The sequence below is a fragment of the Ailuropoda melanoleuca genome, chromosome 14 (genome assembly GCF_002007445.2).
Source record: "Ailuropoda melanoleuca isolate Jingjing chromosome 14, ASM200744v2, whole genome shotgun sequence".
NCBI lineage: Eukaryota > Metazoa > Chordata > Mammalia > Carnivora > Ursidae > Ailuropoda > Ailuropoda melanoleuca.
Genome location: NC_048231.1, coordinates 98543158 through 98568748, shown reverse-complemented (window position 1 = coordinate 98568748; position 25591 = coordinate 98543158). Strand labels below are relative to the sequence as shown.

General features: G+C 40.0%; 1 protein-coding gene across 2 annotated transcripts in view; it reads right to left on the bottom strand.

Moving 5' to 3' along the window:
- Nucleotides 1–25591, bottom strand: part of DOK6 (docking protein 6) — a 368631-nt gene that overhangs the window by 4516 nt on the left and 338524 nt on the right. The gene's annotated exons all lie outside the window — the stretch shown is intronic.

Here is a 25591-nt window from a genome sequence, read left to right as displayed (position 1 = left end):
ATGTCACCCTTTCCAGGGGCCTCCCCATCCTTTTTCTTAACCAGGAATTAGTTATTCTTCATCCTTGAGAATGAGCTTAGTGGGCAGAGAAGAAAACTAGACCCAGAGTGCTCTGCCCTCCAGAATGTGTATTTCACCCAAAGGAAAAGATGTATCGAGTTTGATTGATAATGTTTCTGGTCTCTACCGGGAGGAATCGAGACAAGACAGTCCGCTCTCACAGAAACGAGGAACATCTCATCCTTCTCCTCCAGTAGCGTGTCCTCTGTGAGGTCATGCACCTAAAGCCGTTTTCGTCATCAGGTGAATTGGGTGACTTGGAAAACATCCTTGCAGTTTCGGAAGCTTGAGGTCCAGGGAGAAATGCAAATGAATTGGGTAATAAAAGGCTAATTAAACTGGTAGAACCTTTTAATGTTAAAATATCGTGAAAGTGAAACCTTGCTTTCCACGTAAAAATCACTTTAGATTCACTGTTGGCCTAATTCCCTTGGAGATTAAGTCTCCCCACGCAGATCAGGGGAGGAGGGAGGCGTGGACATTTCCTCTTTGCCTTGCCCTCCTGCCCGCTCCTGAGGTTCTGCCAGCCCAGCGTCCTTCTGAGCGTCTGGACCTTTCTGCTCCCTGCCCTGCCTCTCCCAGCGCCCCCTAACCACATTTCGTCTCTTTGCCCCTTTACTCTGAGGGTGCTAACGCTGCCCGCTGTTATCCGTCCTTCACGATTCCTTGCTGGTTCTGTAACTTCCCTCCCAGCACTGTACGACGTAGTCCTTTAAAGTCCCTTAAACTCACAAGTNCCATCTGGTCATGTCTTCTGTTTCCTGTCGGACCCTGATTTTGCAAGGAGGAACACTGGATCTGGGAAGAGGCAGAAAAGAGGAGAAATCACGGGGTGAGGTGGGGGGTGGGGGAGGGGAACTCGGAGCTAGAAGACCAGAGATGCACGCGGCTTCTGCAACCTGTAGGAGTCACCAACCTTGTCAGACTCACTTTGTCTCTTGGGTTCTCAGTTTCCTTAGCTGCAAATTCTGGATGACATGAATGGTGCTATATGACTCATCTGATTCTGAAATCAGTGAGTCTTAATTTCATTCCAACATGTTAAGTGCTACCGCCATTGTGGAAAGATAGGACGTCACCATTAACTCCAGCAAGGTCACCTAGATGGGATGGTCAGGGAGGGCCTCCTGAAGAAGGTGGCATTTTCACATAATATTTATGTGACAAAGTTATGAGAGAGTAATCTAATATGGAAAAAAATCACTTAAACATTTCAACAATTTTGCTTCCTTATCTTACCATTGACTTCCTAGACGATAATTCACAGTTCTCACAAGTGGAGCTACTGGCATTTATCAGCATAAACCAGCTGGAAATTCTAATATTAAGACAGTGTTCCTGGCCTTGGTTTTATCTTATTTAAAAAACAAATGAGAAATATCCGAAAGAGAACAGTACCGGAGAGCACCTTTAATTCATATTGCTCGTGGGCTAAATGCAAAGGCTTACATTGTGGATTTGGAAGAGTCTGGCACAGACAGCTTTTTACCCTAGAATCTTGAGTGTGAAAAATCACTCATGCAGCTACTATTTGTCAAACATTGGCTAAAACAGTTCAACACCCCACTGGGGAGATACAGGAACGGGAAGGACAGTCCCTGCCTTTACAAGTAGTCCACAGGTGGCTTTGGGAATGGCGGCCGGTTAAGGAGAGACAACAAGAAACTCAAAAGAAGGGGGTGCATGCAGCCCGTGCTTCCTAGGATCTGGTCCGGACACCAACGGGGCTGAGAAGAGAGCTACGGACATCATTTCCACCACCACAACTGCCCTCTGTCCCCTGTGTCTTGAGGATTGGGGGAAACACGCCTGGGAAGACGCCCAGAACTTAAGGTACCCAGCCAATGTTCGTTTTCTCCCTTCTGTCTCTGCCCAATGGGTCCATATTCTTTTTGGTGTGTTCTTGCTCAACGTCTGTGCTCTCTCCCCCAGGTCAGCCAGCCGCCCCTCCCTGTGCTGGGTTTTGAACATTATTGTCCTTCAAGGTCAACATTGCCTTCTTCATCTCCTCTACGAACAATTTCTAGTCTAACTGGAAATTAAATTACGATTTTTTTTTTTTGCTTCAACCATTTCTTTACAGACAATTCACAAATGATGCTATTTAATGCTTATCGCAAAAATAACATACCTCAATCAGAACTGTACAGATGAAGGCTTAATAAGTACTGCTTGATTATGGCAACAATGAGTAGGAGAATGAGAGAGAGAAATAATTAAGCATTTTCTCAACATTTATTTGAATTATGCCCTTTGACACTGTTGATGAAAACAAAACAGAAATCAACTTTGTGGCTTCAATTAAACACTTGCTAGAATAGACTGTTCACATCACTAAACACAGACTATTTAAATGCTTCCTCCGCTTTCCCTCCAGATCATCCCTTAAAGACAAATGAGGTGAATACGTGCCCTGGGAATGTGGGGAGTTCTAGAACTTAAAAGCAACAAATTTGCTAATGGCTATTAGTTTATCTTAAAAGTTTTTTTACACTTTTGTTTCTGTTCCATTGTATATTCATGTTTGTTTTAATAGAAATTAATACTTTCTACTCATATTTTAGGGAATATTGACAAGCTGGGAAAAAAAATACAACTCCATATTTCCCTGGCAGTTTGCAGTATACTCTGAAATAACACTTATAATATCCCTCTCCCCCTCTTCCCATGGTATGTGCACAGTCCCCAGACTGAAGAACGCAGTTCCATTCCATAAAGAAGGAAATACAGTGGATATGGAGACACTGAGAACATTTGCTTATTCTAACAAAATTTTAAGACTCCTCCCAATTCCAGAAACTTAAGTACCACAGGACAAGGAAGGAGAAGTCACTCTAGCCATAAAAGGAAATCTTTCCTGATGCATCCTAAAAGATTCTAACCAGTAAAGAACTAGAAGGAAAATAGATGCAATGGAAAATGACAACCAAATCAGGACGCAGGACCAGAGAGTCACATCACACCTAGAAGACAAAACAGAATGACGGCACCTTATCGATATCCGCCCTTCCTCAGGAATGAAGCGCATTGCTCCACTCCTTTTCCCTTTCTGCTAGCTTCTGGTTTTCTGTGCTTACCAACGAGTGCATGTTCTTTACATAAAATGTAAAGGAAATCGTTTCTTTAGTCAGTCAGAAGGGTCCCAAAGCATTACACTCATGCTTAGTAATTGGTAAGAAATAATGGATACTTGATTTGAATTTATGGGTTTTATTGGTTTGTTGGGATCTGGAAGAGAGGGAAGGGTGTTATCTGTTTAAATAATAAAACATGTTTTTTTAAAAGGCCTTTTAAAACGCCAAGTAAAGCAGTTCCTTCAGGAGGAATGGGGCAGCCCAGCGGAAAGGCATCAACAACCATCAGGCCTGAGCAGACACAGAGCAGATGCCATCTTCCTTAACAAGGGCTTTCGAAGGGCGGGCAGGGAAAGGGGGGTACAGATGGTAGGCCGGGCGGGGACGCTGAAGGACAGAGCGGAGGGATGGCTCGGGGGCAGAACAGAGGTTGCTATGAGCTCTCACGGCAGAGAATCGTGGGCCAGAAAGTTTTCGTGGGCGTCTACTACTCGGGTGTTTACCTGGCAGGTGGCAGAAGTGGAAACCAGAGTAGAGGTGGAGTGGCCAGGAGCTGTCCGCAAGTATCGTAATAAGGACTTAGCGCACACTGGTTATGCCAGGGACTCACTGCCCGCATCTTTTCTGTAAGCCGTATTTGAATTTTATTCAATTCACCCTAATTACAGTTCAAACCGGACTATGTTTTAATCTGTGTGCTCTCCTGGTGGGTGCTTCTGAAATTCCTGCGGAGATTCCAGGGGCCCAGTAGCTTCATGACTGCCCCCCATCTTTTTAAAGATTTTATTCATTTATTTGAGAAAGAGAGAGAGAGGGAGAGCATGAGTGGGGGGAGGGATCAGCAGGCAGAGACAGAGGAAGGAGACTACCTGCTGAGCAGGGAGCCCCATGTGGGACTCAATCCCAGGACCCCGAGATCATGACCTGAGCCGAAGGCAGAGGCTTCACGACTGAGCCACCCAGGCACCTCTTCCCGACCTTTGAATAGATTCGCTGCGGGTACTGAGGCCCAGGTTCTGTACATTTGAATCAATGGGAAAATAAAGATCATGGGTTTCAACCCATAAACAAAGTGATTTTCAAAAGCCATGACATAATAACCACTGTCCATTGAGCACGTATTTCATGCAGACCCTACACTAAGTACATTAGAAATATCATTTTAAAAAATCCTCATATCAATTCTTTTTCTTTTTTTTTAGATTTATTTACTTATTTGAGAGAGAGAGAGCATGAGCAGAGGGAGGGGCAGAGGGAGAGGGAGAAGCAAACTTGCCACTAAGCCAGGAGCCTGACGCAGGACTCGACCCCAGGCCACCGGGATCATGACCTGAGCCAAAGGTAGGCGCCCAACTGACTGAGCCACCCAGGCCCCCCTAATATCAATTCTATAACGTGAAATTGCATATCCTCATTCTCCCCGGGGGGGAAACCAAACTGAAGCCTACAGGCGTTTACGGACCAGCAAAGCTGACACGTGGACAGGCACAGAGGCAGATCGAGGTCTGGAGACTGAAGCCAAAGGCTTGCCAACATTTTGCTACATTTCCTCACAGATCTCTCTCTTTTTGTATTTTGTTGTCTCTTTTAAATTTTTTTATTTAGACACGGAGGCTTTTTCTGCTTTTATTATTATTTTTTACCTTTTACTATTAAAACTGTGGTACAATTGAGAAATACGATCGTCTATATGTCGAGGGTACAGGTGGTGATCTGATGCACGTACACTGTGCAACGCTCATCGAGACCATGAACACACCCGTCACCTCTCAGACGTCATTCCTCGTTCGTGTGTGGGGTGAGAATGTTTAAGTTGTACTCTCGGCAACTCCCAAGTACACACACCGCATTGTTAACCGTAGTCACCGAGCTGCCCCTTGCATCCTCAGAAGGCATTCTTCCGATAAGGGAAAATTTATATCCTTGACCGACATCTCTCCATCTCCTCCTCCCCAGCTCCTGGCAACCACCACTGGGCTCTGTTTCCTCACAGAACCTTTGAAACACCTGTTTAGTCTCTGTGCTTTCCTGCGGTCTCTTCCTCTTCTGAGGAAACTAATATTGCGCGATCAGAGTCCCACACTTAAGACCTCATGGAACCTTAATTACCTCCTTAAAGGCCCTATTTCCAAATATAGTCACATTGGCATGAGGGTTCCAATCCATAAATTTTGTGGGGACACAGTTCAGTGCAGAGCAAACTGTAATAAGTACAATGCATGAGGGGATTTTAACTTCAGACGAGGGAGGCCACGCTTTTTCCTTTGCTGGGTATTATTATATCCTTGACCTTTTCTTGAGGACGTATTTGTACTTGTTAGTAAAGTTATGTAATTTGGTTTAAGATTCATAAAATGATTAAATATCACATGTGATTTCTCACCCTTCACATTGACAAAAAAAAAAGAAATTATAAGTTTAATAGTTGATTTATGCCATTAAGTTTCTGAAATAAACTGTCAATTTTCATTGCACTCGTTTGCACTCCCACATACAGGGTAGAAAAGTATTTTCTTAACGCTAGATAGATCTGGATATTATTAGACTTTTACTTTTTTTTCAAGTTGAAGGATGTTTCCAAGTTGAAAAGTTGCGTCTCGTTGTTTAGTTAATTTCCTTTTGTTACAAGAAGGGTTTAATTTTTTTTGAAGCCAAATCTGTCTTTGTGCTTTCTGAGTTTTGTGTCTTGGTAATAAGTCTCCCCTTGTCACGGGATTATTAAAATATTTTCTTATAAGTTGTTTTATATATATTTTTTCATAAAGTTCTTATACTGTCTTCAACTCTTTGATTTACTGGGAACGTCTCTTCGATCATGCCCTAAGTTAAGGATGCCCGCATTATGTGATGGTTCACAGCCTTGAAGGAATTCTGCTCGGGTTTGGGTCCCAGCTTCACCCCTTACTAGCTGGGTGACAACTGGAAAGATATTACTGCCCTGTCCTGTTGATTCCTCAAGTGTATAATGGCAATCATAATAGCCTCTATGAATAGAATCATGTTTTAGATTAATTAATAGTAATAAAATAGGATAAGAATGTATGGCACTGGTGTTACCACACTACCCTGAGAGTGGAGGTACTATACTGCAGCACAAACGTGTGCGCGCCCACACACACACACACACACACACACACACACACACACACACACACAGTGTCACAGCAACTCGCTGCTGAGGTAGAAATAAAGTATTTGCAGCAGTGCCTGGTATTGATCGTCTGTCAACTGTTTTGTCCTCTGGCATTTTCAGGAACTCCTCTTTGTTCCTAGTGTTAGGAACTTCATGATGATAAGTCTGGGTGTGAGTCTTTTTTTTTCAGACTTTATGAGTTTTTTCTTTTTTTCAAGATTTTATGTATTTATTTGAGAGAGAGAGAGAGAGAGAGATTGAGCACAAATGGGGTGAGGAGCAGAGGGAGAAGCAGACACCCCACTGAGCAGGGAGCCTGACTTGGGGCTCAATCCCAGGACTTGGGGATTATGACCTGAGCTGAAGGCTGACACTTAACCAACTGAGCCACCGAGGCGCCCCCTTTGTGAGTTTTTCAATCAAGGATCCGTGGTTTCTCATTTTCTGGGAAATATTTCTGAGTTATTATTATAGTTTTTTGTTTATTATTTCCTTTCCATCATCTTCTTTGTGTGCACTCTCTCTCCCACCACTGTTCTCCTTTCCCAAAATATCTTTATTTATATGTTCTGGTGCTGGACAGATCTTGTAATTCTCCAGTCTGTTCTATTTTCACACTCTTTTTTGTTACTTTACCTTATGGAGATTTGAGATTTGCTTAACCTCATCTTCCAAGTTTACTATGTAATAAAAAATTATACTACTCTAATTTGCAAAAGCTTTTCTACCCCTTTTCCTTTCCCTCCTTTGTTCTCCTTTTTAGAATATACATTTGTGCATTTATTATTCTTAAAAATGGCACTCTTAGCCCCTCAACTATGGGTCTTTTTTGCTTACCTCATAAGTGGACATCTAAATTTTTTTTATGCAAATCTTTAAAAATCAGAAATTTTTGAATGGGAAAAATGCATATTATTTAATGTTATGTAGTACCCAGCCTACAGGTGGGTTATCAACAACATTCTAACACTGGAAAAATCAGACATAATATAGTTTATAATACTTTAATTTGCCTTAAAGTTGCTATGATTTGATTCTGAAAGAATTGCATTCTTAATACCTATTTTTAGAATTAAAATAGCCTTAGGTCTATTATTCTGGTTGATGTGGCATCCATTTATTCCTGTTGCTTGCATTTAATTTCTCTTGTATTCTACTTACCTAATGGAATATTAATTTTCTACAACTATAATCTCTTGGAAAAACTTAGCTGAACTCTTCACTGTTAGCAGAATTCATCTGAGTATTGTGGAGTTTAGAGGTAATCTATGGCAGCCAATAAAATGGTAAATACTAAAATATAATAATCTAACTTGAAACATAATATGAAGGGTAGAGAATACTTGGAATGAAAATTCATTAATGTTGATCAACAACATTTCATTGCTATTTTTAAAGGTTCAGTTTTAACATTTTAAATATAATGTTAATAAAAATTACATATAGCTATATCTTTGTTTTCATTTTGAACATTTTATTTGTAGATAGTTTAAGCAATCAAACGATTTCAGATCATTAAGTAGAGTACTCCAGTTCAGGCAGAGATCTCCAGAACTATAATCCAAGGAATTTTCACAAATTTACTGAAAAGCCACATTAATCTGCAATCAATGACAAGAATACATATCAGCTGACTGTACCTCAGATGATGTCTTAAGGAGAAAATGGAAAATTTTATTTGCTATAATTCTTTTCTAAAAAATTTAAACTAATGCAAAGAAACGCTTTGGCATGACAATGAGACTTCCCTACACAGTATATGCTTAGAGATTTGAGTTACAACAGAAATGTTACAGAGAAATTTACTGAATAGCACAGAAGTTTGCCTCGGAGGAAGTTTACAACATGCTTAGACTAAATCTGAGGAATGTTAATGAAATTGTTTAAAATTTGTGGTCAGGTTTTCATATGATGTAGCAGTTTTATTCCACCACAGATACAAGGTTAAACTTGCATTTGCTCTAAAAGCACTTCTGAAATGAGTTTGAAGATATGTGTCAAAAAATTTGCTTAGCACCTGACAAAGATTTGATTTTTACTTATTTTTTAAAGTTTTTACTTAAATTCCAGCTAGTTAGCATACAATGTAATATCAGCTTCGGGTATACAATATAGTGATTCAACATTTCCACACAACATCACAACAAGTGTGCTCCTTAATCCATCACCTATTTAACCTGTGTCCCCACCCACCTCCCTTGGGGTAACTATTGGTTTGTTCTCTGCAGTTAAGAGTCTGTTTCTTGGTTTGCCTCTCTCTCTTTTTTCCCCTTTTGCTCATTTGTTTTGTTTCTTAAAATTCCACAGGAGTGAAATCCTATGGTATTTGTCTTTCTCTGACTGAATTTTTGCCTCGTATCATGCTCTCTAGCTCCATCCATGTCATCACAAATGGCAAGATTTCATCCTTTTTATGGCTAAGCAATATTCCATTGTGTATATATATATGCCACATCTTCTTTATCTATCCATTGATGGACACTTGGGCTATTTCCATAATTTGGCTGTTGTAGATAATGCTGCTATAAATATCGGGGTGCATGTATTCCTTTGAGTTAGTATTTTTGTATTTTTTGGGTAAATACGTAGTAGGGCAATTGCTGGATTGTAGAGTAGTTCTATTTTTAACTTTTTGAGGAATATCCATATGATTTTCCACAGTGGCTGTACCAATTTGCTTTCCCATCAACAGTGAAAGCGGGTTCCTTTCTCTTCATATCTTCGCCAACACCTGTTGTGTTATTGATTTTAGCCATTCTGACAGGTGTGAGGTGATAGCTCATTGTGGTTTTGATTTGCATTTCCCTGATGCTGAGTGATGTTGACCATCTTTTCATGTGTCTGTTGACCATCTGTATGGACACAGATCTGATTTTTAATCTCAATCTCTGTAGAAGTTTGCCTAGAGCTTTTCCTTCTAATGACTGATTGGGTTGATTTTTCAGAAATCTGGGAAACATTCCAATAATCACAACAGAATTTCGTCTTATATTTGTAAATATCTCCTTTGTGAGTACAAGAACACAATGCCCAAATCGTCATGGCTTTCCAACTCTTTGTATCTCACCATTATGAATTATGGCTTCCATGATGCCAATAATAAATATAAAAATCCAAATGGTGAGTGGTAGGAGATGAGGTTGGGAGACGGAGAGGGGACATGTCACTAACAGTTACACCCTACTAAGCAGACTGGATATTTTTTCTACAGGTGACAGGAAGCTTTTGAATGATTTTAATAAGGTAAGTGATTGGATGAGATGTGTGGTTCAAAATCTCACTCGGAGGGACGTTGGAGTGGCCGTTCACAACCCTTTTTACATCCTAACACATTTGATGGATAAAATAGAGCCCTGATAGAAAAATTTCTCATGGAAGGCTACAGCAAAAATAAAATTATGTCTCTGCTTTCATGTACATTCCTGGGATTTCATTCCAATTCTTCCCTATTTTCTCCAACTAATCAGTATTCCTCCAGGTCCAATAGGAGACTTGAAAACTGCTGGAACTGATGTAGGTAAGACTGAGACCAGAATAGTTGGACATGCTGGGGGAGTTGAGAAGTTTCACTCTCATTGAGAAAGTTCTATACAAGTATTTGTTAGCATACTTAAATTCAATATTCTAAATTCTGCATTACACAATCAATAAACCAAGCAGTAATTTCAAAACCTAGAAGTCAGCAACCTAGACAATTGCCTGGTTAGTAGCACTTCCTGGAGAGTCGTTACTGCAATGTGTGTATAGTAGTGTAAATATCCAGATAAATAGAGAATAAGAGATCTGAGGTTCATAACAATGGAGTCAAGGAGTATAGGACAAAGGAAGAATGCTGTTGATATCTCTTATGTTTTATGAGAAACTGCTGCAAAATGTCTAAAATACTTTTCTAGGCAAATTGAGCAGTCCTCATTAGGCATTGTGTTATCAATGTAACCAACAGGCAGCAACAAACATCATCATCTTAACTTCTTGTTAGTTTTAATTTTTAGTAAATTATTTTTATTTTACTCTCACTGTTCAGGAAATGGAAATATATTTTTATCAGCTGTTTTTCACAAGAAGTTCTAATGTCAAAAGGCTAAAAAGTTTCTATTTAGAATACTTGCCATTTTATAGTGTCATGTTGCCCACACTAATTTCACGGAGAACAGACAGAGCCGGGCAGTGATGGAGAGAGTTCAGTCTCCAACGCCGGTCCTTGCACTCACCAAATGACTTTGGGTTGGGCATCATCACACACCAAATAGCAGAGTGCCAAGCTCTGGCGGATTCTGGTCATTAAAATTTATTGAGCACTAACAATGTGCCAGGAAGCGTCAGACATTTTACTTATGCTGATTTATTTAATCCACCTGGTAGCCCTGTAGGATTTTCCTTCCTTTCTCTCTTCCTTTCTCTCAGGAACACGGACACAGACACTGGAACTCAAGCTGCCTGGCTCAAAACTCTTCACCGACCCCAGAAGGGTAACTCTACCCACAGGCACCACAATGCTCAATGAAAAGGGCATGGTTTTGCAAACAAGAACATATCTTAGAGGCCAGGGTGCAAGCAAGTCTCATACATTTTTTTCCTTTAATTCCACAGTTATCTTGGTTTTCAGAAGAGCACAGGATAGTCTGATTTGTATTTCATATTACTTAACTGTAGGAATTGGATACTCATTATTTTTTTCCCAAGCGTCTGTATCTCTTTATCAGTTTGACTTCCATTTCATAATTGTGAAAATCAGAAACTTTAGTTTTTCTCATTTGCTTGTTTTTATATTTAACAATCACTTAATTGGACAGGATGCTAACTCTTAGAAAGTTATGATCAATAAACCATCTGGATTGTTCTTGGATTGCACCCATGACAATGAGTTGGCTAGTGTTACTAAATTCCCTCTATGTTCAGTGCTTCCATAGAATGTAAGAATATTTTGATGCAAACCATTTATGTTTACATAAATAATAACACTGACTTAATGTAGATTGGTAAATCATATAAAAATTAAATTTTTCTAAATCTTAGCAAAGTCAAAGACAGAAAAGTTTTATGTTTGCCTAAGTCTTTATGCCTCTCTACCTGCAAGTCTCTGTAATTCTATCAAATTAAAAAAAAAAAAAGCCTGGTACTGGGAAATTTGGCTAGTTCTTCGGAGAAACGTATTAGTTTCTATTCTTATCTACACTCTATATGAAAATAAAGGCCTTGAAAAATAAGTGAAAAAATAAGCCTAAAAAAACACTAGAAAGAGATTTAGAAAATAGTTTGAATGGGGAGACTTTTCTAAGTACAAAAGCAGTTGAAGTTAAAATAAAGGGTCATTTGTCATTTTTTTTTTGACACCAAGACTAAAAGAATCAAATCCTGAGTTTAATTCCTTCAAAACATGGTAACATTCAGTCCTTGTGGAGCCTCAGTTTTAATGTGACTCTGCCCTAAAATGGTAGTACCGGTCTCTTTTATTAGCTATCAATTACATGTTAGTTACCACATCAGCCTGGATTCACGGAGGGGTCATGGCAGTGGTGGTGGGTGGGCCTGAAGGGGTCAGAAACTATTTCTGCTAAAAATTTTAAAGGAAATTTTATTGTTACTTAAGACAAACCTGCCCAATGGGAGAGCATTTCCTATTCGCTTTGCTTTGGTTGGATACAAGTATCGGTAGTTCAAGTTGATAGCATTGTCGTCCAAAGATTGCAACTTCTGTTCTTCAGGCATATATGTTCTGACTTAGAAACATCTTTTTTTTTTTTTTCAGATTAGTTTAGTCCAAACATAAATCCAATGAAATGATAACGAAAGACTCTCTTAATGGAGGAGAGTGTGGCAGTGGAGACAAACAGCAGGTGCCTTGCAGGAGTTGTATGGAGTTCGAGAAGGAAGGTATCTGGGGCATGCTGACAAAAGCGAAAGGAGAACACTCTTGCTTCACAATGAATTCCTGCCTTTCCCTTTTCTCCTCTTTCTTTATCTCTTTCAAAGCACTTTTCAAACAAATTGAAGAGAACCAACTGCTGGCGCCAAAGATGAAAAGGGTTTGTTTTGTCATTATTATATTTTCAAGTTTTCAGTGCTCCTGTTTCTTTATTATATTTTTAAGTATATGTGTATTTTTTTATTTTTTAATTTAAATTCAACTTAATTAACATATAATGTATTATTAGTTTCAGAGGTAGAATTTGGTGATTTATCAGTTGCATATAACAACCAGTGCTTATTCCATCACCTGCCCTCCTTAATGCCCATCACCCAGTTACCCTCCCCAACCCCCAACTCCTCTCCAGCAACTGTTTGTTTCCTATAGCTAAGAGTCTCTTATGGTTTGTTGCCCTCTCTGTTTTCATCTTATTTTTCCTTTCCTTCCCCAATGTTCATCTGTTTTGTTTCCTAAATTCCACATATCAGTAAAATCATGTATTTGCCTTTCTCTGACTGACTTGTTTCGCTTAGCATAATACCCTCTAGTTCCATCCACATCATTGCAAATGGTAAAATTTCGTTCTTTTTGATGGCTTAGTAATAGTCCATCATATATATTTACATGTCTTCTTTATCCATTCATCTGTAGATGGACATCTGGGCTCTTTCCATAGTTTGGCTATTGTAGACATTGCTGCTATAAACATTGGGATGCACGTGACCCTCTGGATCACCATGGTTGTATCCTTTGGATAAATACCTAGTAGCACAATTCCTGGGTCATAAGGCAGCTCTATTTTTAACTTTCTGAGGCAACTCTATACCATCTCTCGGAGATGCTGCACCAGTTTGCAGTCCCACCGACAGCGTAAGAGGTACCCCTTGAAGTACAGGTGTAATTTTTGAGAAGATTATGCTGAGTTGTAAGTCATTATGAGCAGCCCTCATGAGTGGCTGTGGAGTCAGATAAGCCTGGTTTGAATGCAGGCTCGGTCATCGTCCAGCTGGGGGCGTCATGGCAGTTTCCTTCACTACTCCCAACTTCAGTTTTGTCACCTCTAAGATGAGCTTGTGACACCTGACATGTAAGCATTTAATGAGATGGTGGATTTAAGGTGACTAGCACAGGATATTACTTTTAGAAGATACCTAATAATAGGGTATTAGCATTACACAAATTTGGCCTTTTGAAGTTGGTACTTGGCCCTTTTACTTCCTTGAATAAGGAGGGAATTAGAAAAGTGATTCTTAGAAAGAAACTGAAGAGAGAAGTTTGGATGCATAGGAAATGTATTTCTCCCAGTTGGGAGAGAAATGCCTGGCAGAGCAGGGATATGACAGTGTGGCTGATGCTGCCAGACTTACAGACTTCCCATGACTAAAGACTTGAGCAGACTTACACCACAGAAAACTTAAGTGGTTCCAGCAGGTTTAGGAACAAGACTGACAAGGCCTTTTAGGAATTTGATAGAGGGATTGTATGGGGAACACAGGAAAACGGTAAAGAACACAATCTGGGGCCATGGTAGACATGGCTTTGAGTCCCGACTCTGTAACTTAAGCTTCAGTTCCTCCTTATGTGTAAAATGAGAATCCTCCCAGCGACTACCCCGAGTTGTGTAGACAATGTAACTACACCGATGGATGGACAAAATCCCAATACATTGTATTAACTTTCAACTTGTTTGCCTTTTATTTAAAATGCATTTCTGAGTATTGTTTATATAAGTAAACAACTAAGTTCTGATAAATGGAAGAGATTTTCTCCCCAGAAATGGAGGGGGGAAAGGTGAGCTGCTCTGGGGCTCTTGGGTGGGCGAGCCCAACAGCTGGAAATCTGAGCGCTGCAATGTCTCTCACCTATAGACAGAAAATGAGAGGCTTTGAGAATGAAGAAAACCTTTGTGCCTCTCCAACTTGGTCTGTCATCCATGGAATAGGAGAGCACGACCAAGAAGCAAAAACTTGTTCATTACTGAGAAGCGGTATTTCAAAACTGAACCCATTCTTCTTCCCTGGCCAATTTCCCTTTCCTTCTGTACTCAGTGAATGGCACCCGTCAACCATACAGCCCATGGCGAAGCACTGGGAGCCATTCTGTTCTCCTTGCTTTTCCATTATCTCCCCTCCTCCCATCAGTCAGCATGGCTTGTTGTTTCTACCTCCTTAAAACCTCTTAACTCCACTTAATTCCTTCATCCTCCCTACCTCTACCTTGAATTTGTCATCAGGTTTATGGCTTTAGCCACCCAACTGGGCTTCCTGACAATGCTGTCACCTAATACGTCCTTTACCAAAGTGATTACAAACAAGCGGTGATCTCTCCCCTACATACTTTTTTAAGGATAAATGCAAACTTCCCAGCATAGTACTTAAGGTTCTCAATGGGGATGACAAGGGTACGATGTCGGGGTTCTTTAATTAACTGCCATGTATAAAATCCATCAGTTCCACTCCTCTCCAGTAAAAATCTATGAGAAAACATTGCTTTTGCAGACAAATGTGGTTTCAAGACAAATCCTCCAGAGCTTCCTTTTAACCAGATTGTTACCCTTAAACTCTTTCTACATATATTTGTAAATGTATTGGAACTTTCCCTAAGGGCCCTTTGTCATGGGAGCTGTCCCTCCCTCTCTAGCTGCATGTTTCCCTAGTCTCTCTCTCACCCTCCGCTCTACCATTATAATCAAAAGCAGTTCCCAAAGAGACTAGCAGCCTTTCCAAACCACCGCGTGGGCCTTTTCCTCTACAGGAAGGCCCACCCTTACAATCACTCCTACCAGCCTAACTCTTATTTTTAGTTTCAGAATTCATGGAGGAAGGCTTACACATTCCTGCTCTCCATCTCACCTGCCTGAGGCAGGAGCCACTCCACTGTGCTTCTGTACCACCACCTGCATACCTCTGTCTCCTCTCTTGCTCTATCTTTATATCTCCTCTATGAGCTTACACTGAACTTGAGGCAAGGAAGCTTATTTACCTTTGTGCCTTTGGAGCCTTGTAAAATGCCAGCTCACAGCAGGCACTCCATAAATATTAATGAATAAAACCATGAAAAATGCATGCCTTGTATAGAGTAGAACACAGTACAGATGTCTCAGATATTGCCTTGTACACCTTTGATGGCCAATAATTATCTGTTGAATCATAATAATTTAATTATATGGTCTCATCCTGGCTGGAGGATGGGGGGGAANGGGGGGAAATGACAATCCTTTTTGAGATGAAAATCTAAATAATACTAATACTACTACTACTAATAATATAAAGTGAAATGTGATTGTCAAAAGTATGCTTTAGGTACAAATATGAGAATAAGGAAATAATTATTTTTGGCTTCACTGTAATGTACTGACCCCAACAAATGGACTAATTTATGAAGAAACAAGACCTATGCAGTGGAAGTTTGTTGGTAGACAATTCTCCATCAGCCTCTTGCATCTTTGCATGTTTTGTTGCTGAGACACTGATGCACTTCATTCTGCATTATCTTTTCAAGGTTATTTGTAAAGCAAATAGCCTTGGAAGATGGAGATACTGTCTCCTTCTAGAGGAAAGGAGAGATTTATTTGTTTGCAGTGCAATAAAGATGTCTCTCTCTCAAAGTTCAGGCTGTATTGTTGCCCATTAAAAAACATCTGGGCTCCCTAATCCTGTAGTTCTCTCCCGTAACACAACCTACTTCATGTGGAGGGGTCACCTGACCCTCTTGCATCTCCTTGTGAGAATTAGGACTCAGAACACCAACATAAATGCTGATACTCAGGCTAATACTATTGCTGTGAGTAATAAAACACCCTTAGTCTCTGATTTAGGAGTCTCACGTCTTCTGACAACATCCATGATACCATGGCAGGCTGACTTGCTAGCTTTCATGTAGGGTAAAATCTCTGACACTTCACATTCTTGACAATGTCAATAAATAGTGATATGTAATGATTCCCATGCTAAGGGTAGTGCCTTTGAATTTTTGGTTGGATCTTACGTTGACTCATTATTTAGTAAGACTCTTCTAAGTTTCAGTGAAATCCTTCCTTATCTGAAATACACATCATGCCTTAATGACATAATTTATGTGATAGTGACCAATAGGACAATTTCATAGAGTGAGCTGAAACTCATCATATAGGAGAAAGAAAGAGTGAATATGGACAATGTTTGTTTTCTCTACAGAACAGAAAATTAAATAAATGGCCCTTCTTACCACTCAAATTCTTAGGATTGAAATAATTGTTAACAAAAATTAATTTCCAGTAAAGACAGTCCAATCACCTGAGAACTGTCCGAATTATTTCTTAATAAGGCATATAAACTTTTGTTGCTGCTATGGCTTTGATGGGGAGGGTCTTTTCTTCCAATGATTTTTTTTCTTTAACAATAGCATACTGTCAACATAAAGATGAAGTGGGAAAAAAAATCAGCGCTCATTTGGTTTTCACAAGGAAGAAAGAAACATTTATTTAGGACAAACACAACGCAGAGAAAATGAATGATTCCTGTGGTTTTAGAATGAAGCTTTTATCCTGTTAGAGCCTTTGTTAAAAAGAGTGAAGAATGTTTTAATTCTGAATATGGAAAATTGTTCTCAAAGATTTGCTGCCCCTTAAAATTGCTCTAAAAGACTATTGCTACACCACAATAGGATACTTTCAAGACAGAAAATAAAGAGATTTTAGGGTAAATAGCTTACAAGCTGTGATGGTTAACATCCAGGAGATGATTCGCTGGTGACTATCTTTTATCAGAGTTCTTTTGTTAAGACAGTTTCTTTCTGTCCTCTGTGACAGCCAGTTGAACTTAAACAAGAAGATGCAGTCTAGTGTATTTCAGAATGTCCCATTTCTGGCTGTTGGAATGTGTGATGGAAAACACAGGAATGTGGCCCACACAGGAAGTATGGCGCAAGGGTTTTGAGAAGCCAGGTGAGAATCATACATGCTCCGTCCTATTGATAACTTTCAATTACTGACTTGCCTTGTGATTCTAGAACATTTTAACTAATATGTGAAATTTTCACAGGATGGTTGACATGATTCTATTGATAAAAATGTGATAATGTAATAAATAAAATGCCAAGGATTATGCTATTCTGATCTTTATAAACTTTTGAATGATTTGCCTTTTTAGTTTAATAACAAAGGTTTCCATTGATGTTTACATATTGCATCTGTATGTTTAAATTTACAACTTAGCACAACTTTAAATCTCTGCATGGAAGGAATATAATATGAAAATAGTAAATTTAAAGTTAAACATCCCTCCTAGTCTTCATTCTTTGTGCCAATCTATGCATTCTATGGAGCTAATCCATACACAGAAGCAGCTCAATTCTTGCTTGCCATGCACTGAGGTGCGTATTATTGGGAAAAATTCATCGATGGCTTGCATGATTATGCATTCTATCTGACCTTTTGCTTTCTATCACCAATCTCTGCCTTAGAAATGTTCACTAAGTCTGCATATATACAAAATAGATATTATATTTAGAAAATACTATAATATTTGTATGTATTTATCTGTGAGCGGAAAGTATAAAGCATAATAACTCGTGTTCATTCAGATACTTGAGATTTGAGGGGTCAATGTGGGGATTAGTGTAGGGTACTAGCTGGTGGTTACCATCATTGCCCCAAATCCCATTCAGTCTCTGCAGTTGTAGGTGCTGGAATAAAAATGGATCTTGGACAAGTTGCAGTGAGTTCCTGAGGAAGAAGCAATTCGTACTTTCTCACGGTCAGGATCACAGAATGTAAGGAGCTGCCTGCTTGTTTGATGGGAAGCAGCAACATTTTAGATGGTTTGAAATGAAATACCTTTGTCTAGACCTTTTTCTTCATTTTATGCATATTCCTCACCCATTGAGAAATATACATGCTGAAACAGATGGCCGTTATCCTAAGACTAAGATACTATACGGACCAGATGAGTGACATTGGTTAAAATTAAGAAATGTGTGGAACCCAACAAAAGCAGCAGAGACTGGAGGGTTTACTCCTGGTGGAATGATGCTGCCTAATGCCCTATTTCTAAGAATATTACTTGCTTCTATAGTAACAAATAATCAGACATTCTTTGATACCAACGTTAACAATGGTTAAACCAGAAACTCCATTATATGTGTGTAAAACTTTTGTTTTTAGTGTATTTTTTTTAAAGATTTTATTTATTTGAGAGAGAGAGAGAATGAGAGAGAGCATGAGAGGGGGGTGGGGCAGAAGAAGAAGCAGACACCCTCCTGAGGAGGGAGCCCAATGTGGGACTTGATCCTGGGACACCAGGATCATGACCTGAGCCAAAGGCAGCCACCGAACCAACTAAGCCACCCAGGCTTTAGTGTATTTCTATGCACACCCTCATTGAGCCCTTCCAATAGTCTTGTGAGGGGAAGCCAGATGGCAATCAGCACTCAGATTTCACTGGTGACACTGGGGGCTTGCGTAACTACTAGTGATTACTCCAGAAGTCAGGGTTATGACTCTTTCGATGTTTCCTTAGGAGGTAACTACTGAGCTTTTAATAGTCTGGCCTTAAGGTGGCTTGTTTTCGCGGTGGTGCAGGGCAGCCCTCTCAAAGCCAGGGAATGCTTGTAGGGTGGGATTGTCCTTCTGGGTGTAATACACCTGGCGAGGCTACAGCCCCAGTTATTCAATTAAACCCTAATCGAGGTGTTGCTCTGGGGTCTTTTGTAGGTATGACTAAAGTCCACAGATAGGAAGATCATCCTAGATAACCTGGGGCTCGTTAATCAGTTGAAAGCCCTTAAGAGCAGTACTGAGGAACTCCTGGTGAGGAAGTTCTGCTCACAACCGGTGGTTTCCAGTCCTATCCTGGAGCTCCAGCTGCTCTTCCTCACGGCCAGGCCTTGGATTTTGGACATGTTGAGCCCCCATAATCACATAAGTCAACTCTTTGCAATGTCTCTTAATATGTTTCTCCTCGTGGCTCTGTTGCTCTCCCTGAGTCCTGACTGATACACATAGTCTATCCAAGTCTATCCACTACTAACAAACTCACGCATCTCGGGCATATCCCCTCACCCCTCCCTCCCACTTAAGACTATTCGGGACACACTACCACAGGGAGCGGTCCTGCCCACCGCAGTGATTCTGGGAAAGCCACAGCTGCAAAAATGGCCAGTTCGCAGGCTCAGAATGCCTGCATTGTGGTGGAACCTCAGGATTCAGGAGGTTTCGAGGTCCTTATCGTTCACGGGTCCTCAGCTTGGAGTGGGCTCCTCAGTAGGTACCTGTGGGGGATGGGTGTGTATGGCGCTTGTTTGGTTTTGGGTCTCAAGGACTCTCTGAGCTCTCAGTTCTGGAAAAAATGCTCCACACTTCAGAATTTTCTCATTTTGTTGGGCTTTTTTTAGCTTACATACGCCTTTGTTTTAGTCTGGATTTAGAATTCATGATTGACTTAAGGGCACCTAGTGCGTTTCCCTGAGATGCTGATGTTGGCATTGGACCTGTGACGGAAGCTCCTGTTGCATCCAGCACGTGACTACTCGTGGGCTGAACGCAGCTGTTACAGGGCTGCTGTGGACAGAAGTGCGGCCCCCAAATTCACTTGCTGAAACCCTACCCCTCAGTGTGGCTGCTTTGGAGGAAAGGCTTCTAGAATGTAATTAAGGTTGAATAAAATCGTAAGGGTAAGGTCTTAATCAGATAGGACTAGCGGCTTTAGAAGAGGAAGAGCAGTCTCTCTCTTTCTCACTCTCTCCCCCCACAGGCTCTGAGCAAAGGCCATGATGTGCACAGCAAAGAAGGGGGCCGTTTGCAAGCCAGGAAAACATCCACCCAAATCTGACCATGCTGACCCCTGGACCTTGGATTTCCAGCCTCCAGAACTGTGGGGAAATAAATTTCTCTCGTTGAAGCCATTCCATCTATGGTATTTTGTTACGGCAGCCTGAGCTAACAGACAGCACGGACTGTAGTAAATTTTGGAGCCATTGATTTTAGGGCCAAAGACCCTTAAGGATCATTTTTTATTATTACTTTATCCTATTTAAGAAGAAAAATGAGTTTTTCACTAAGTAAAATGGAACACACCCAAAATGATCAGCAGTACCGATCACTGATGAACAGTCCATTCAAGCCCCAGACGTTGGCTGAATGGCTACACCAGCTTTAGAACGTGTTTCATGAAAGAGTAAGAAGTAGATGGATTTGGACTGTATCGTCACAGAAATCAAACCAGTTGTGCACGAATAGTTAACATGTCACACCTTTAAATTTAATTTGAACATACTTTGGTGTTTATTGAAGTTGTGTTTCTTTCCGGACAGAAAGGAATGCGTGAGAATTCTGCTCTCTGTGAATAAAGCACCGGATGCAGAATGTTTCCCCTTTGGGGTTTTCTTCGTGTTTCTACTGGTGGACATTGCTGTCACTTTTGCTGAGGTACCGTTCTGCAGTCTCGCGGATGGACTCTGTGTGTCTCTGGCCTTCTCGTCTCCTGTGTCTTCTTTGCCTAACATTCACTGACTGCTTGGGGATGGTTCCCATTCCAGGTGCTCTGAAACTGACCTCCTCCAGAGTTGACCAACCCTAAGCGAGAGTACACAGGGGCTGCATGTAGATGGATCTGGCTTTACATACTATTTGCCTGTAACTGGTAGTCATTTGACAGTCCCAGGTTTGCATTTTTCAAGCAGGGATAATAACATTGGCCTAGGGTTAGCCTTAGTTTAAGTAGAAAATATTTGAAGAAGGGTAATGCATGTGAAGTTCTTTGCATGACACTTACTCCTGTAAATATTCCATATATACTAGTTGCTTACGTTTATTATTATGGAGAAGGATGCCCCAATGTAACAAATCTCCAAACTTTCTGGTCACAAACCATAATCCATCCTCTGCAAATCTTCTTTAAGGCTGTGTAGTAAATTCACTCATTTGCTCATGGGGAATGGGTTTATTTATAATGATATGTGTGGTCACGACTTTCATTATGCACAGTTCCTATTTTTTGGAAGAGGAACACATTGCACATGCGATATAAAGGGTAGATTCTATTGGCAGAGACATATAGGAGCAGCTGCTGTCATTTCGATGTCCATACATCAGATTTGGAAAGGACCCTGGCAATACCATGCGCCTTCGGCGTCTGGAATTTGATTCTTCCACAACACAAACCAGGAGAAATGGGATTGGGGAATGGCTCCTAATGGATGCAGGACTTTGTTTTATGTTTTAAAAAAAATCACTAAATGGAGGGTGAATTAAGATGTTTGATCTGTTTCTAAAACCGGTATTAAAATCAATATATTTGGCTTTATTCTTTTTCTCTTAAGTTATAGTGTTTTATTTTTGGATAACATAATCATATCCACAGAAATGAGTATTTCGCATATATCCTAAAGGATATAAAATGTGGGCTAGAAAATACAATTGGATAAGTTTTCAGCTGCAAAAATTATACTTAATCAATGAAACAGATCATGAGACCAAAACAAATTTTAACCAAATATTGAAAAGTCTCAAATTACATATATATCTATATGTATGTGTATAGCTGTCTGCCTATCTAGGGAGAAAGACTGAACCCTATAAAATTTCAGTTTTTAGGTTACTAACTGTAAAATATCAGAAATTTTGGAGCTCCCCCTAAAATATATACATACAGAATAAAGAAAAATGTGATTATTATAAGATTTTCTGTCACCTGTTACTTCATTTGCTTTTATTTAAATGATTTATTCCTGCAACCATATTCTTGCCTCCAAGCATGACCTTAGTCTGAAAGCAGAGTTGCATGGGGCACCTGGGACCTTGGTTTCACTTGGGTTGTGATCTCAGGGTTGTGAGATCGAGCCCCCACATCAGACTCTGTGCTCAGCCAGGAGTCTGCTTGAGACTCTCTTCCTCTCCCTCAGTCCCTCTCCCTGCTCCAAAATAAATAAGTAAATCTCAAAAAAACAAAAAAAAACAAAAAAAAAACCAACCTAAAACCAACAGAGTTGCAGCACTAATCACATTCACACCGCTGGTGTGTCAGACCTTATTCCCAGCCCCAGTTAATTGCTTCAACACTAATTTTGGCACCTATCTCTATCAAGTGTTTTTTATTATTTTTTAATTTATATCTTTTTCTTTAATGAGTTTCCGATCCTAGAAGGAATGCCTATCTGTTGCAACACGTGGGACAACACAGCATGAGGGTGAATACAGGCAAGGCTTGTCCTCTCTCCTTGTCCCACCTTCCTTCAAGCCCAGGCTAAGGCATCTCTGTATTTCTGTGTGACCAGTGGCCTCCCTCCCTCCCCTGTGCTTTTGTCCTCTGTCTGCCTTGCTCTCCCAGTGCCAGGACTCCTGTGGTTTGCTGCAGAATTAGGCTCTGTCCAGGTCGCAAAGGCAACAGGGTCGGCCAGCTCATTTCCCCCTTTCATTCTTGCATGTCAGACTTGACTGCAATGTTTGCAGAGGCGTTACTAGATAAGAGACATCACACCCCGCCTCCCGTCCCCATGTTACTGTTTCTCCCCACTGCCCCCATATCTGCCCACTCTAACTCTGATCTCACCATCTAGTAATTTTGTCTTCTTATCACTCACAAAACCGGAAAAAATGAGGCCGAGTTGCTTGGAATTCATTCATCAGAATCACCCAAATGGTTTGCTCAACACTCACTCCTGGATCCCCTCCTAGAATTTCTGATTCAGTAGGTCTGGGGGGGGGGATACAGAATTTGTATTTCTAACAAGCTCGCTGGTGATGCTGACGGTGCTCGTTTGGGGACCACACGTAAAGAACTATAGGTCTACACAATTTCTAAATTGCCTTAGGTTTTGACCATTCATGATTGGGAATAACAGTAGTGGTCACTGTCAGCTAATTGCCAATAAAACTCTAATTTTGCACTCCTGATGAGGACTGAGATGGGCGACACTCATGCTTCTCCTGACCAGGTCTGTCCAGAGCTTGACGTGGCTACGATATTGGTTCTGTTTTCCATTTAAATATATGATGAGCTGGCACGTCTAGTGTTTACATTTTAGAAATTTGTAGAGATAGGAAAGCCAATTTGCATGTGATCCGATTCCTGAATGAGCTTGTCATTTAACGTAATAATGTTCTAGGATAACCTGCCTAGTGGTGTGAATCTCCAATTACCTACCTTGCCTTGTAAAATATTGATCCTTAACTTTGATGATAATGGGACTACAGTGATTGATAAATGGGATTTATACTCTAATTCTGGATCTCAGAAAATTAAACCAAAAAGGAATTTATTTGGGCCGTGTAGCTTGTTTTTAGTCAGGGCAGTCACGCAAAATTTATATTTCTTATCTATTATTCTGTGAGGTTCATGGGTTCTGAGGGAAATAATCCTATTTTCTTGCTTAATAAATACAGGGTAAGCTCATTAACTACACTGAGATTAATGTGGCATTTAGTACAGATGCTAAAAAGTGCACCGCATTGAGTATTTGACCTTTTACATTATTAAAACTTGAAATGGGCTAAAATTTAACATGCAGCACAAATCCAAAAATAGAATTAGTATGCTTCTGAAAGTTTTTATATTTTATTCAGCTGCCTTCCAATAAGAATTTATTGGCAGCAAAAAACACAAAACAAATTTTTAAAACTCTATGGATACCATTAAACACATCCTTTATTACACTAATTGTAATAGAACAAGGAATTCTTTTTGGCTCAGACTCTGCTAGATTAGAGGACTAAAAACAGCCCAGATAGAAAAACACATTTAAGTGAGATGACAGATTTTAGTTTAAAACTTTGAAATACCTCCAGGAAATCTTGAAGGAAAAATAAACAGTAAAGCACACTACCTAATTTCCCTTTTTTGTATAAACACACACACAACATAGTTTTAAAAACCAAATAATTAATAACTAAGGGAAATTATTATGAAATCCTTTCCCTTAATAAAATGAAAAAGCCCATTTCAAAGGGCAGACACAATTCAGATTACTCTTCTTAGTTTCTTCATATATTTGTACCCTACGACGTTTCAATTAAGCCTGTGAACCCTTAGTCAAAGCTTTAAGAAAATGTGTATTGCTTGTTAACTGGCAAACGTTATCATATACATGCTTTATGTTAAATTAGGATTTATTTGGGAGAAAACCTACTTGGAAATACTGAGGCCTACCTGGCATTTTTCTTTTGTTTCCCTACGTGTGTATGAGTGGTCCCTAACAGTGTTTTGGTTTTGCGTAACATTGAAGGAAGCCTACTGAGCTGTGGAAACAGGTTCAATCAAAATTATGGCCCCATCTACTTTGCATGTGGCTACATGTATTTTTTAAAAGGCTATGTCTATTTTATTTTGCATGGATTATTCCAACAATATTATCTCTTGGATCATTACTTCTCATCCCTCACTTATTTCACAGAAACCTCTCAATGATTTTAAGAGCACTTTTGGACCCTTGTCCTCATAGCTCCATCTTCCACGATAGGGCAGACAGGTGACAAAAGCCACCCATGTACGTGCTCATGAACTCTTGCCCTCTGAGAAGAATATACTATCTTCGGTGATGAGTTTTATCTCTCTCCAGGATGTATACCTCTGTGAGATGATGCCTGGAAGGGCAGGAACTGTGTCTCCTTCCGTCCTGTACGAGTTCTGACTTACTGATAACTCTTCATCATCATAATTGTGCAGTGAGTGGGGTTTAAACCACTCCACCTAGAGCCTCCATTTTGACAGTGAAAGGCTACTGAGAAGGGTCTGCTCTAGAGTGAGGCCCTTGTTTCACCTTACTTTTGGAGCAGAAATTGATTGTGACCCTTTCCCTTTGTTAAACTTCTCCAGTCTTTATTTTTTTTTATCCAACCCTGCAGTACACCCCTCAGTGGATACCCCTCACTGAAGTCAAGGTGAGAGAAAATTTATGACTCACGCATTATACCAATCCCAACTGGTGGTCTGTGGCAATATTTCGGATGGTAGAGCAAGCATGTATGTGAATAGGAAAGACCTTGGCTTAAGATTTTCTGAGGAAATTTAAGAAGGAGCTTGGCTTCTGGTGATAACTAAGTCCTAAGGGTGTATATGACAGCATGGTGCCCACAGTTAATCCTGTACTGTATGCGGGGAAGTTGCTAAGACTGTAGATTTTACCAAAAAAATTCTGTGTTTAATAGGAAGACAAAGAAACAAAACAAAACAAATGACCCCCCCAAAAGGAAGCAATCGAAATGTGTGACAATGGGAGCCGATTATATCAATTACGTTACAGACATAGTGTCTAGAACATTATATAGCCATTGTAAATGATTCTACAAGGACATTAATGATGTGGGAGAATACCCACGGCATATTGCTTAGGGAAGATGGTTTAAAGAAGTAATTAAAGGTAAGAGTCACTGAGTAAAAAAAAACAAAACCAAAAACAACAAACTAAACAAAAAGGCTTGACATATATTTATATCTAAATACC